Genomic DNA, 13,320 nt, shown 5'->3' on the forward strand with positions numbered 1-13,320 from the left:
TGTGCCAGGCCAATGTCTGCCACAGGCAGAAGCACAGCAGAAGGCCGCCTAGCCAGACCAAGCACACCTCTCCACCACATGAAAGCACTCTTGGCAAGCTTTCAGCCAAAGCCTATTCAATACCTTCATGGCCCTATGCCCCACATCAGTAGGGAGCCCTAGCATTATATTGTTTCTTCAGCTCAAGTTCTAGCCCTCAAACCACTGATACTGTGAGGAGAGGGGAACTTCCTCCTCAGATTCTCTCTCTCCTGGGATATGGATCACCAGAGAACAAGAAGGTCACCGAGCTGCCTGTCGGGCGCTAGGATCCGCCACAACAAAAGCACTCGGGTCACTCCAAGGCAAGTACAAATATGACTCAGTCATTGTCCATGCTGATGTGAATGACCGAGACATACCTCCCTGGACTACATGGAGAGAGGAGCTCTGAGCATGTAGGCCAGGCCGGTATGACCCTGACCTTGAGTAGCATCTCACCCTCACCAAGAATGATGCCACAATATGAAGACAAGATGATAACTTTCAACAACTGGCTTAAGTATTGGTGTCATTCAAAGGGGATCCAATGCCTGTTAGCCTGGGATGACACGCTCGACAAGCCACCATGCTTCACTAGGGACAGCTTGCACATGTCACCACTGGGCTTTCGGATATTGGCAAAGGGTCCTGCCACCCCCATAGTGCCTTTAGGCAAGGCTCAAAAGAAACCCACCTCCATATGTATCACAAGGGATAAGAAAATAAGAGTACTGCTACTCAAATTGAAACCTCAAGATGCATGCACTCGAAACTCTCCTTAGCATGGAGAGCAGAAATCTGTGAGGTAACAGAAACCTGGTTCAAGGCTCCCGAGAGCACCCCAGCACTACCAGGTTATACCTCATTCATGCCATGCTTTTCAGCCCCAAAACTTGGACCGAACCACAAAAGGAGGGGTAGTATCAATATTTGTCAGATACCCACACCTCCAGGTTGGTGGCACAGCACGAAGCAGAGACCATTCATGTGCAACTAACAGTGGGTAAAACTGCCTTCGTTTATAGCCTGCTACAGACCACCCTCCCAAACCCAGGAACCCCACTTAGCCTTCCTGAGAACACTGGAAAATATGAAGGTCTCTCCAAACACCATTATATTGGGCAACTTCAACGACCCAAACAGACTGGGAGAATTACTCTAGCTCCACACCCTAGCCCAAAGGTTCCTAGAATTTATAACTCAAATGCTATGGAACTTGTTACCACTCCAAGAGGGGAAAACATATTGGACCTGATCACCACCAACATGGGGACTCTATGCTCCAGACCAAAAGTGTATCCCTCACTGGTAAGATCAGACCATAAACTAATCTCACTGGATATTCACATCCCGACCCCAACCCCTGCCCAGAAAACCAGTGTGAAAAACTTCTAAAAGCAAATTTCACACTCCTCAAAACAGAGGTGGAATCCTTCAAAGCCCCCAGGCCTGTGGAAAATACAGCCCAGACCGCAGAATCCTTTATAAACACATTCTATGAACACCTTCAGGAATGCATGGATCATGCGATCCCAAATAAAACCAAGACCCAATCCTCCATAGGCAGGTGTCCTGTCTAGTGGACCCCAGCCATAAACTATACAATAGGAGGAAGCTACTACATGACTGAGCAAAATCCCAAAAAGGGAAGGCATCTCTGATCAGTATTAGCAAGAAACTACGGGCACTCAAAATCGTATAAGGCTAGCTTAAGAGTGAAAAATTGCACAGGACAGAGGATAATCACAAGGCTTTTAGTTATGTTAGGAACCTGGGTGGGAATTCACAGATATGCTCAGAATTAGTCCAAAATGACAAAAAATACACCAAACCCACAGACATTACCAACATCCTAGCAGACAGGTTCAGCGCAACCCCCCCACCACCACCAAAAGGGCAAACATCTCAGAGTGCTGAACCCCTGACATCTCAGATGTTCAGGTAAGAGCCGCCCTCTCCAAAACAAAAAAACACAGCATCAATAGGACTAGACTGTCGGGCTGTGTCCTTCATGAGCTCCAAGAGCAGCTAAACCCAAACCTAAAACTACTGTTCAATCTCAGCCTTACTACAGGATATGTACCCAAAGAGTGGAGTACAGCAACAGTAGTCCCTCTCCACAAAGGTGGTGCCTCAACGGATCCTGGAAACTATCGCCCCATAAGCCTGACTAGCTTGAGTCTGCAAAGCTATGGAAATGATCATGGACCTCCTAACTAAAGATATTGGGGACCTACAGACACTGGATCCTACCCAGTTTGGCATAGTTAAGGGCAGATACTGCCTCAAACCTGGTCGATTTCTTTGAAACAGTCACCAAGGCCATTGACGAGGGGAAGGTGGTCCACAGCGCCTACCTGGACCTCGCAAAAGCCTTAGATACAATATCCCACTCAGGCATTATAGATAAGCTCACCAGCTTAAATATAAACCCCTATGTCACTAAATGGGTTGCAAACTGGCTCAAGGACAGAACCCACATGGTTAGAATTGCTGGAGCCATGTCAGACTCCAAACCAGTTACAAGTGGCATCCCACAAGGCTCAGTCCTGGGACCTCTCTTGTTCAATAGATATTTCTTGGAGGTACAGGCCAACACGGAAGGACTGTGGCTGACCAAGTTTGCAGATGACTGCAAACTAGGCGCCATAACAGACTCTCCAGCTGACACAAGCATCCTACAAAAGGGCCTCAGAAACAGACAACTGGTGCCACAGCCATGGCCTCAAGCTAAATGCCAAAAAGTGTATAGTCATCCCCTTTGGCAAAAACAAAGTGCCCACAAATTACCAAATAGGTGGTAATCCATTAAGTACAGAAGTAATTAGGGACCTGGGGGCCCAAGTTGATAGCACTCTCATTTGAAAACGTGGCCAAAGTGGTTAGAAAAACATTTTATATAGCCCACCTAATCATGAAGGGATTCACATCTAGATCAGGGGAGTCATACACCCACAGGTGGTGTGCCCCTTTACTCATCAGGCCCATAATGGAGTACAATGCCCCTTTTGGGATGTACCTTAGCAGACACGTGCAGCAACTGGAAAGACCCCAAAAGTAACTCAAAGAGGATCAAAGGGTTCAAACAGATGCCATATGCTGCCCGGTTAAAGAAACTCAAGCTCTACTCAGTGGCATACCACCTGCTCAGAGGTGATCTGTGCCTGACGTATAAAGCCATGTCCAACTCGGAATTAATGGACATGCTGCACCTCAGAAAATCCAAATCCCATCGAGCTACGCACTAGAGACTTGAACCTCAGCACTGAAATAGGACATGCTGGAGAGACAGATTCATAACCCAGACGCTCCCTTCACTCTGGAATAAAATCCCAGTCCAGGTTAGGCAGAGTCCCTCATTGACTGTCTTCAAGAGGAACCTTGATGAGTGGATGGGAGATCGTTAAAACAGAGGCACAGTATACTAACCTCGAAAAAGGGCATAGCAAAATTTAAAATGGGTGGCGAAAGCCAAACACTCTGGCTAGGCATATAAATGCCCTAGGGCAGATAGCCTAGTATGAACCTATGAAGAGGAAGGCCTCATGAATTTGGCCCATTAAGCAGTTCTGATGCGTCACTGGAAGCACCTTCCATCCCCAACACAAGTTTTTTTTAACCACTGGTTCTCCAAGTAAATGTTTGGAGCATGCAAACTACGATTCAAGGTCTTGGGGACGAATGTATGACAAATGGGGCAGTTCTTGTAGTCATGTTCTTAAGGGGGGGGGGGGGGCACTGATCGTGCCTGTCTATGGGAAGTCTGCCAGCCACACTTGCCCCTTCTGGATGACATGAACAAACTAGTTAAAATAGGACTAAAGGGATCCCCAACGGGGTACTTATCTGATTACTTCTAAAAATCAGAAGTCAAGAGTAGCAGGAACACCTGGCTAGACTGGTGGGTGAAAAAAAGTTCTGAGGGCTGGTGCGTGCAGACGATCACTTTTACGGCCCATGATCCTGCAGCCACATCCGATGCCAGAGACACAGTGAGGGACAAACTCTGGAATACTGGTCGGACATAAGTGAAAGGAAGGGTAACCTACATGTAGAATACTGCAATAGGACATCTCCCACAGTACCTCGAATGAAGTAGCATTAGAGGTTGCCAGGGTGCTTAGTGTGCAAAGGATGAAAGAAACTGAAGTGACATTTGAAAACCTGTCAAAACTGTAGCACTCAGTTTTTTTTTTTTATCCTGAACTTTTGCTATTTAAGTTGCCTAATAAGGACAAAGTACGTTACAGATTCGACTTGTGAAGTTTATGCAGATACTCAAGGTGTAAATATATTCTGTTAGAAGTCAGCCAGTCTAGGTATGGGAACATACTGAATCCTCACAGCCAAAAGGTGCATTTCATCCACAGTGCATTTGTCATACACCCACAGGTGGTGTGTGTAGACAGAACCACCTTCCTGCTTTGCAGATATACATCATAAAGGTTTAGGAAACACATCCAATCCCCTTCTTGCATAAGTGGAATCATTCACTGCCAATGTTTAAATTGCTCCTTACAACACATACCTGTGGGAAAGGACTATATGAAAATTCAAGAAAGGTCATGAATATTCAAAGCAGGGATTCTGTGAATAATCACAAAGCACCTCAAAATTAAAGGATACGAGGTAAATTATGTACTGCCTGCAAAGCTTAAGGGTGAATTCCATACGCAGGAAACCAACAGCAGCAGTCATGGCACTAAATCTGCACAGCTTTTTCTTCTGAGGGGTTGGGGGGGGGGGGGGGGACTAAGAAATTGGACTAAATGAACCACCTACTCATAAAAACAGCCAAAACCAGGGTGTTTCAGTTGTCAGGGTGCGAGAACTTCTCTTATGCTTAAAGAATAAAAAGTTTACTTTGGTTTATCCATCGCATTTTTAAACCATCGCATTTTTTCCAGAACCTAAAACTAGGGAGAAGGGTTACTCCATACCTTGCATGTCCACAGACAACTCTTGGGACTATCTCAACAGAACTATATAATTTGGATCATTGTACCTCCATTTAATTTAGTGTTATGAGAAACTGATGCATTTCCAGATGGACAGCTCAAAGCCATTACCTTTTGCTGCATTGCAGCCAAGGGAATGGCCTACTCTGCCAGGGCATTTGCTTTACCCATGGCTTTCTGGAAAGGGCTGTGTTCTAGAAGCATCAACTTGGTCCTCCATTCATACTTTTACAAAGCACTGCAAGCTCAATTCCTTCAACAGGTCTACAAATCAGATCACTCTGGGGGGTGTCCTGGACTCGTCATTCAATCCACAAATTGGAAAGAGCGCACAACATACAGCCAAGGCTACCGCAGCAGTGATCAAAATGAACACTTACTCGCATAATTTTAACTCAGATATTTGAATAATCATAGCGGCAGTAGCAGACTTCCTTCCGTCCCTTACTATTTGCTATGTGGTATGTGCATGTATAACCTATATAGAGATAGACTTTCAAATCCAGGCTCCCATATGATAAACTGTTAAAATACAGATATGAAAAACACGAAACTGCAGAAACCCGAACAAATTTTTACTAAGATAAAGTTGCCCAATGTAAAATGAACCCAGCCAGAGTCCAATAAAACCCATCTAGGTGGGGGGGGGGTGCTGTGCCTCCCACCTCCCTAACTATATATACCAACACTGGTATAGCACTAGTGAAGAAAAGGGCATGTTGAGAAAATGTTTTTAAAAAAAGTCGGTCTGGGTTTCTGCAGTTTGATTTATCACAGGATCTAACAAGTAAGGATTTGAAAATAGGACATGTACATCGATCTCAAGGATGACCAGCGTGACCACCACCGCTCCAAGCATAAAACAAATTCAGTGGAAAATTAAAACAAAAGCAACAAAAGAATGAGCGCTTTCTGGTGGCTTCCACCCCTTCCTAAATTCTACATACAACAGCTGAAAAACTTTTAAATGTGCCTTGACCAATCAAAAGAAATTCAGACTACCAATGAAAATCCAGAGTCACAGATTGACATAAGTTGGAATCAGTAAGTGCATACATAGAGCTTAGAGGCTCCCCCAATCAAACTCACTTAGCTTGCAACAAACCACATTGTGCATAGCATGCTTTTTGCGCTACTAGTGGAAATACAAAGATTGATCAACCATTTAGGTTAAGATGACATTGCATGAATTACTTCTCAAAAGGTAAGAAATAAAACATAAGTGAAAGCATAGCAGCTTTTGATCTGTACCTCCCACCCAGTTTACCAATGTAGTTTCTTCATTAAATGTAGTGGGCTCAGGCTAAACCGTAGTCTGAATTAGAAGTTATGTACCTACCATAACGTTCCATGTTAGTTGTCTTCTCTCGCCTTCTTTCTTGCTGGATGGGTTCGGAGCCGATCCTCTGCTTCGACTCGGCACTTGCTTTAGCTCGAGAACTCCTTTTACCAGCTTGAGGCAACCCTATATCCCATGATGCAAGGCGGAACTACCTCAGATCTCGTTTGGCAGCTAACTAACCTTGCTAAAGACTATCCTAACAGAAACAGGAACAATGGTTCCTAAAAGAAATCCTCCTAACAACGTACCGGAGGAAACAATCTAATAGGAACTCTCCAAGATCTGTCCAGGCCAGGGGAAGGAGGGAGGGAAGAAAGAAGCGAGAGAAGACAACTAACATGGAACGTTATGGTAGGTACATAACTTCTAAATGTTAAGTTGTCAATCTCGCCTTCATTCTTGCTGGATGGGACCGCGTCCCTAGCACCTGTATCCCGGGTGGCTCAATGGAACAGACTCTTGAGAACTGTGGAACCAAAACTGGCCCTATCTCTAGAAGCCAAGTCCAACTTGTAATGAGACACAAAGGTATGAGGTGTGGCCCAAGTAGCTGCTGCACAAATGGTATCAATGGGTAGTCTATCCTGAAAAGTTGCAGAAGTGGATAGACTCCTGGTTGAGTGTGCTTTTGGCTTAGAAGATAGCTGTTTGCCCCTGAGAGGGTACACATAGGAAATAGTGGAAGTCAACCATCTGGATAAGGTCACTTTAGATACTGGAAGACCTATCCTGTTTTCTGCATAGGAGACAAATAGTTGGTCCGATTTTCTGAATTGTTTAGTTCTATGCAAATAGTACCTGAGCTGACGATGGACATCCAAAAATGCAGTTTTTGTTCAGCTCTGTCGGAATAGTTTGGGAAAAAGACTGGTAGATCTATAGATTGGTTAATGTTGGTTTGAGATACGACTTTGGAAAGGAAGGATTAGTTCTTAATGATACCCTGTCCTTATGAAAAACCAAGGAAGGGGAACGGATGCAGAGAGCTTGAATCTCGGAAACCCTTCTTGCAGAAGTGACAGCCAGTAAAAATATAGTATTCCAGGTCAATAACTTCAAAGAACATGAAGCAGACGGTTCGAAGGGAGGTAGTATCAAGGATGCCAACATTAAGTTTAGGTCCCATTGCGGAGGAGGATGCTTTATAGGTGGTTTTAGGAGGAAAACTCCTGAGAAAGGCCTTGCATAACCTATGAGACAATGTTATTGTCATGCAGGCCGACATGATACTTAGAAATAGCAGCCAGTTATACTTTGACTGTAGATGACGAGGATCCTGAATGAAAAACCTCCGCCAGGAAATCTAAAACTGAATGTACAGGAGCAGTAAAGGGGTCAATATTTCTGGAATTCGCCCAAATAGAAAAACGTCGCCACTTGCTAGCATAAACAGTCCTAGTGGACGACTTCAAGGAAGAGACTAAAATGTCTCTGACTGAGTCAGAAATCATCGGTAGCCTGGCTAGGGTAGGAAGTGGAGCAACCAAGCAGTGAGGTTGAGAGAATGAATGGCCCGGTGCTGCTGACCCGATTGGTGGATCAAGAGATCCGGAACTGGGTCCAGATGCCAGGGCTGCACCAGAAGGTGACGATGCAGAGACGGAAACCAAATTTGTCGAGGCCAATATGGGGCAATGAGGAAAGTACAGTTTTGTACCTACCATAAATGTAGATGTTCGAGGATCCACATTGCTGCAGTCCTAACTATTGGGTAGTCCGCTGTCCAGTCGGCCCGAATACCAAAGTATATGGCTGACGTCAGTCACGGCGCATTAGACTGACGTCAGTACGTCAGGGTACTAATGCGCATGACCGACGTCATATCCTCAGTCTTTTCTTGCCCCAGATGTCAGAAGACCCTAAAAAGACAAGGCCAAAACCAAAACACACCAAACATACCTGCACCAAAAATATATACAATATATACAAAGGTACCAGAATATAATCTCACCTACACAACCACCCCTAAACACAAAGGGGAAGGAGGGAGGGTAAATTGGACTGCAGCAATGTGGATCCTCGAACATCTACATTTATGGTAGGTACAAAACTGTACTATGTTCTTCATTCCACATTGCTGCAGTCCTAACTATTGGGTAGAATCCCAAAGCAGAGGTAAGGGAGGCTGGCAAATTATAAGGAAGCAGGAGCTGATAACATGCATTACAAAATAGCTGTGGCAAAACCAGCCCTAGACTTAGAGTAGAGAGGAAGGTGGTAATGCTTAGAGAAAGTATGCACTGAACTCCAAGTAGCTGCCTCCAAAATATCCTTAGTTGCCACCCCCCTTAGAAATGCTGTTGAAGTGGCAGTAGCCCTAGTGGAATGAGGCCTAATCCCAGCTGGAATCTCCTTGCCATGATGGGAATAACAAAATGCAATGCAGAACCCAATCCACCTAGAAATAGTTTGTTTTGACACAGGCTTGCCCTGCGAACTCAAAGCAAAAGAAACAAACAACTGCTGAGACTGCCTAAAATCCTTAGTCCTGCTTAAATAATAACGCAATTGCCTGTGTACATCTAAAGTGTGCAAAATCTTTTCCCCTTTATTTTGGGGATCTGCATAGAAAGTAGGCAAATGAATAGTTTGGTTTAAAGCCACACTAGAAACCACCTTAGGCATAAAGGAAGGATTAGTACGTAATGATACCCTATCCTTATGAAAAATCAAAAAAGGCTCAACCGCCATAAGGGCCTGTAACTCAGAAACCCTTCTTGCATTAGTAATGGCCAACAAAAAAGCAGTCTTCCATGACAAGTATTTCAGTTCAGCAGTAGCATGAGGCTCAAAAGGTTGTAGAGTAAGTTTCTCCAACACAAAATTGAGATCCCAAGCAGGAGTAGGAGCTCTATTGGGGTCTTATATTCTTTGCCCCTCTAAGAAATTGCTTGAACAAAGGATGTGAAAACAATGGTGGGTCACAATCATAGTGAGCTGAAATTGCTGCAGCATGAATCTTAATGGAAGAGAAAGACAAACCTTTGTCCAATAACTCAGTAAGATATTGAAGAGCCACACTCAAATTAGGCTCCGAAATCTCCAAATTCTTTGCTGCAGTCCAAAATAAAAATCTCTTCCATTTTTCTGCGTACACTTTCCTTGTACTAGGTCTTCTGGCTTCCATAATCACATTTAAAACTTGTTGAGGAAGTTGAGACCTGCTGTCTTTCAAAACAGAATATGCCAGGCTGTTAGATGGAGAGTGAAGCTTGACATTGAGCAGATGACCGTCCTTCTGAGACAACAGATGTGGAATCAAGGGTAAAGGCCATGGAGGCTTCCTTACCAGACTCCTCAGTAATGGGTACCAGTGCTGCCGAGGCCAATCTGGAGCTATTAAAATCATCCTTGGCTTGTCTTGTCTGACCTTTAGAAGCACCTTTGGGAGAAGAGGACGAGGTGGAAAAGCATACACGTGAAGATTTTTCCAACTGAAAGAAAGAGCATCCACTTTCCAAGCTGTGTGATGAAATCCCTTCGTGCAAAACTGTGGCAGCTGGTGGTTTAGTGGAGAAGCGAACAGATCTATGTCTGGAGTTCCCCATGACACTGTCAATTTTTGAAATACATGAAGATCCAGTTTCCACTCGTGGGGATCCATGATTTGCCTGCTTAACACATCTGCTAAGGAGTTCTGTGCTCCCGGCAGAAACCTTGCCTGAAGAGTTAGTTGCAAGCTGAGCGCAGTCTCCCATAAAATCATTGCTTGCCTGCACAATGGGTAAGAATGTGTTCCCCCTTGTTTGTTGATGTACCACATGACAGTTGTGTTGTCTGTTAGAATCAACACCTGCCCTGGAAGAAGTAACTCCTTGAAAGCCATTAATGCAAACTGGACTGCTAACATCTCTTTCATATTGATATGTAGATGCTGTAGTCTGGCAGGCCACTTGTCTTGTATCCATTTTCCATCTAGATGAGCTCCCCAAGCAATGTCTGAGGCATCCGTCGTTAGAATCTGACTCTCCTCTGGCCGGGTCACAGAGAGTCCCTTGTTTAGGTGACATTCCTGAGCCCACCACAAAAATTCCTTTTGAATGCAAGGTATTTGAATGAGTGTCCAAATCCTGGCAGTGCTGTGTCCATAGATTTTTTAGATACCATTGTAGCTTCCTCATATGCAGTTTGGCATTGGGAAGCACCAGAATACAAGATGCCATGAACCCTAAGGCTTGAAGGACTGTCCTTGCAGTCAGCCCAGACTGAAGAGATAGTTGATGGAAGTAACTGGATAGATTCTTTTGTTTGTCCGGGGTTAAAAAGGCCATCTGGGCTGCTGTATTCAGTCTCACACCCAGAAAGCACATGTCTTGAGAGGGTACTAGACTGGACTTTATTTCGTTCACAGAATACCCTAGGCATCTTAGCACTGCTATAACATATTCCAAATGCTGTAGAAGGTCTTCCTTTTCTTGAGCCAGAATCAGGCAGTCGTCCAAGTAAGGATAGATTTGAATTCCTTTTAGCCTGAAGTAAGCTATCACTGGAGCCAGAACCTTTGTGAATACTCTGGGCAGTGGATAAGCCAAAGGGCAATGCAGAGAACTGATAATGAGAATTTCCAGCTCAAAACGCAGATACTTCCTGCAACTTAGCCTTATAGGCACATGAAGGTAAGCTTCCTTGAGATCTAAAGTTACCATCCAGTGATCTTTGCCCAGCAGAGGTAAAAGCTGTTGTAACGTCAACATTTTGAACTTGGGAATGTCCAGATAAGTGTTGAGGATAGATAAATCCAGAATTGGTCTCCACGTGTTCCCCTTCTTTGGTACTAGGAACAGGCGAGAATAAAATCCTAGGCCCCTTTCTGGCACAGGAACTGACTGAATGGCTCCTATTTGGAGCAACAGAGAAATTTGCTTGTGAGCCTCTGTTCTTTGCAGAGGAGGAATGTCTGGCATGCCTTTGAAAGGAGGCAAGGTATGGAAATAAAACCTGTAACCGTGGTGAATGATATCCAGAACCCATCTGTCTTGGGTAATTAAATCCCAATTTTCTTTGAAAAGAGACAGCCCAGAGGTGCTGCCAGGCGAGAATGTACTGGCAGCTGAAAAGGCAGGTCGTTGGGTCTGCTTACGAAAGGACTGACCCCTGCCCTAACCAGAAGTCTGAGCAGGTGAACTCCCTGTCCTAGGCCTAAAAGAACCTTGAGCTCTGCCCCTACCACGTCTAGACCTACCCCTAGACTGGGAATCATAAGCAGATAAGTCCACCCCTTAGTAGGCCAATTTCTACTAAACTTCGGAGGCTGCATCTGCAAAAAATCTTTAACAGTTTGCATAGACTTAGCCTTGTCCTCCATTTTCTTTAAAACTGCTTCAACAGGCGAACCAAACACATCAGACTGTAAAGGAGCATCCAAAATCCTTGTCTTAACATGCTCAGCTAAGTTCTGATCTCTCAACCAGGCGTGCCTACGAAGAACAGAACCAGTGGCAGCCACCCTCGAGGAGGCCTGCACAGCATCAAAACCACACTGCAAGGAATGTTTACCCACCTGTTCAGACACATGAACTAAATCCTGCAACTCTTTACACACAATACCTTCTGCCAGAGCATCCACCTTAGATTTCAATTGTGAAAGGAGGTAATTCTGATATTTTAACATGTGAAACTGACAATTCAATGCCCTCATGGCTAAAGTGGAAGTATACACTTTCTTTCCCCATCTATCCAAAGCCCTTGACTATCAGGAGGAACAGGATTTTTAACCACAGAAGCCTTCACACCTTTAGGCCCCTGAGAGACAGTTTCCGGGTCTGCCCTAGGACTCTTGAAAAGATACTTATGAGCTTCAGGCACCCTATAGTACCTATCCGGTTTAACTGGTGCAGGAGGCAAAGAATCAGGATTCAGGGAAGCCTCTGCAAAAACATCTTCCACCACATTCAGAACCGGAGGTATAGCTAAAGGCCTATGCTGGGGTAAAAACAAGAATTCCCTAAGCCTCTTCCTGGAATCAGAAATCTTGACCTTCCCATTTAAAATGCTCCCTCATGGAATGCAGAGTCTCTGAAAATGAAAAATCCTCAGGAGGAGAAGCTGAAGGAGTAGAATCATCCACATCAGAATCAGAATAAGGAGGATACTCCTGCAAGTCTTCAGCCGAAGACTCAGAAGCCTCCGAACAGTGCTCAAAACTCTCAAACTCAGGTTCCACCCTAGGCCTCTTATCAGGAGGGGGCATAGAACCTCTAATCATAGTAATCAAATCCTCTGCCATTTTAAGCATATGTTTCTTAGGCAAAGACCCTGAAGCACTAGGAGAAACCCCCACTGAAGCTACACTAGGCCTGCCTCTCAAAGAAGCCTTGGAAACAGAGGGGGAGGCTCTAACCACCTTAGGAAGAGAGGGAAGAACAGCCACCTGAGAAGCCCCCTCAGCCTGGCCTACTTCCTGAGAGGATACATCCTGTAACAATAAAGTCTTTCCCTGAGACTCCAAAGAAACACCTGGCAGAACCTCCGGCTCCACAGAGCCTTCTAAAGAAACAGCGTCAGGGACTGTCGGTTCTTCCACTCTAGGCTTAGCTGCTTTATCCTTGCGCTTTTTGCCCGAAGCGGGCGTCGGAACATCCGACGGCATTTTATAATTACAACGCTTCCCAAACACTAACCCGGCACAGTCTAACCTTCTCTTAATAGTGCGTTTGTTAAATCTTGCACAAGAGCGGCATCCAACAACGTCGTGCTCAGGCCCTAAACAAGGTATACACAAAGTATGGTAATCCCTATGAGGTATCTGTTTCCCACAAGAAATACAGTTATTCACTTTTTCTGACATCCGGTTAAATACTGAGGCAAGAAAAGACCAAAATATTCCCAGCGGGTACTTAGCCAACTTTGATTCGGTCTGAAACTCTGACTTCAGAAACTTTCAGAACGCCAACCTGCACTCGCAAAATTGCTTCTGCATCGGACCATGCGGCAAAAAAGACTGAGGATATGACGTCGGTCATGCGCATTAGTACCCTGACGTACTGACGCCAGTCTAAT

Source organism: Protopterus annectens, chromosome 12.part0 (assembly GCF_019279795.1).
Source record: "Protopterus annectens isolate FY-2018-M chromosome 12.part0, PAN1.0, whole genome shotgun sequence".
In the NCBI taxonomy this organism is placed as follows: Eukaryota; Metazoa; Chordata; order Ceratodontiformes; family Protopteridae; genus Protopterus; species Protopterus annectens.